Source organism: Schistocerca cancellata, unplaced genomic scaffold (genome assembly GCF_023864275.1).
Source record: "Schistocerca cancellata isolate TAMUIC-IGC-003103 unplaced genomic scaffold, iqSchCanc2.1 HiC_scaffold_234, whole genome shotgun sequence".
NCBI classification, from domain to species: Eukaryota; Metazoa; Arthropoda; class Insecta; order Orthoptera; family Acrididae; genus Schistocerca; species Schistocerca cancellata.
Window position 1 is genome coordinate 72501 of NW_026046256.1, and position 2500 is coordinate 75000.

A 2500-nucleotide genomic window follows, 5' to 3' on the forward strand; every position below is an offset into this window, starting at 1 on the left:
CTTGCCGCAACCACAGACGCGGCGCGCCTCCAGTCACGAGCGAAAAGCGCATCCTGACGAGACAGAACTGCTGTGACATACTGACGCTGCCTCAGACATTCACTTACAATGATCACTACCAACGAACCTGCCCCCCCCCCCCCCAAACACACTATCTCTTACCATGTTGTGTACTGTAATCCAACCCATTTTGCACCTTAACCTAACCAAATTTGTAACGCAATTTGTACCGCAATGTAACGCAATTTGTACCGCAATGTAACGCAATTTGTACCGCAATGTAACGCAATTTGTAACGCAATTTGTGTCTTAACCTAACCCACGTTGTGCCTTAACCTAACCCACGTTGTGCCTTAACCTAACCCACGTTGTGCCTTAACCTAACACACGTTGTGCCTTAACGTAACCCACGTTGTGCCTTAACGTAACCCACGTTGTGCCTTAACGTAACCCACGTTGTGCCTTAACGTAACCCACGTTGTGCCTTAACGTAACCCACGTTGTGCCTTAACGTAACCCACGTTGTGCCTTAACGTAACCCACGTTGTGCCTTAACGTAACCCACGTTGTGCCTTAACCTAACCCACGTTGTGCCTTAACCTAACCCACGTTGTGCCTTAACCTAACACACGTTGTGCCTTAACGTAACCCACGTTGTGCCTTAACGTAACCCACGTTGTGCCTTAACGTAACCCACGTTGTGCCTTAACGTAACCCACGTTGTGCCTTAACGTAACCCACGTTGTGCCTTAACGTAACCCACGTTGTGCCTTAACGTAACCCACGTTGTGCCTTAACCTAACCCACGTTGTGCCTTAACCTAACCCACGTTGTGCCTTAACCTAACCCACGTTGTGCCTTAACCTAACCCACGTTGTGCCTTAACGTAACCCACGTTGTGCCTTAACGTAACCCACGTTGTGCCTTAACGTAACCCACGTTGTGCCTTAACGTAACCCACGTTGTGCCTTAACGTAACCCACGTTGTGCCTTAACGTAACCCACGTTGTGCCTTAACGTAACCCACGTTGTGCCTTAACGTAACCCACGTTGTGCCTTAACCTAACCCACGTTGTGCCTTAACCTAACCCACGTTGTGCCTTAACCTAACCCACGTTGTGCCTTAACCTAACCCACGTTGTGCCTTAACCTAACCCACGTTGTGCCTTAACCTAACCCACGTTGTGCCTTAACCTAACCCACGTTGTGCCTTAACCTAACCCACGTTGTGCCTTAACCTAACCCACGTTGTGCCTTAACCTAACCCACGTTGTGCCTTAACCTAACCCACGTTGTGCCTTAACCTAACCCACGTTGTGCCTTAACCTAACCCACGTTGTGCCTTAACCTGCTCTGTAATTGGCATATGACACGTTACATTAATCTAGTGTTGTCTAACCACAACCCTCTGAATATAGTTCGCTACTCGCACCGCCCACCCTCTTGTGTGTCGTTTCATGTTGAACACTTCGCAAGTGTTGCTTACTTTTTACATGCTCCCGCTGTACACTGTAATGTGGACAACTGCAGGATGTACATCGCCCCCCCCCCTCCACCCTGCCTTCGCACGCTGGTCGTTCAGGTGCTTGCGTGTTCAATGCCCTTCGCAGCTGTTCACTGGCATTCGCATGTCGAAGCGCTCAGTCTACGTCGTGGTACGGCCTGTGTCCACTGTCCGCTGATATCGTAAGCTTAATCCTCACATTGTACTGCACATAGGTCCGTATGTACTGAATGATACGCTGTGGCACATGTGTGACCGTACGACTGCGCCCAACAACAGCGAACCATACGGTCCAAATGTTGTGCACTCAGCCACGTGCCGTCTCCCCATAACAGCTACATTGCAGTGTGGTACGCCATAGAGACGTGTGGGAGTAACGGACGCCCTGGATGGCGATCAGCATGAGCCGTCTGTTGATGTAGTGGCGCGTGTATTCAAACGTAGTCGTCTCTTCTCACACAGTGTGATAGCATGGTGCACCGCGTTCCACATCTGCGACATGGTACAGATGCTGGTTGACAGTCGGTCTCGTAATGGACATCGCATACGTAGGGGGCCACCTCCCACGTGTTCTCTAGTCGTGCACATTTTGTTGCGTGTATGTGGGCAGACGTAGTGTGTCGTGACACCTAACAGACAGGTATGCAATAATCGTTGCATTTGCAAACTGGGATGGACGTCTACGTTTGCTGGTGACGTGACGCAACGCAAATGAACAACTGGTAAACCCATTGTGGTGCGGTTGTTGTTGCTGGAGGTAAATCAGTAAGGGCAAATCTGTGTGTGAAGCGATACGCGGCGGTGGCTGGGTGGGACCGTCCCCGGCCGGTGAGGGGGGGCCGCCCGGCGTGCTGGCCGCGCGGTGCGTGGGCGCACGCGCTACAGCCGGCTGGTGGGGGCGCCCAGTGGCAGGCGCGCCGGCCGACGGACGCGGCAGGCGGCGCAGCTGCGCGCCGGGGCACCCTGCGCGCGGCGCCGGGCGGCCAAAGTGGGTCC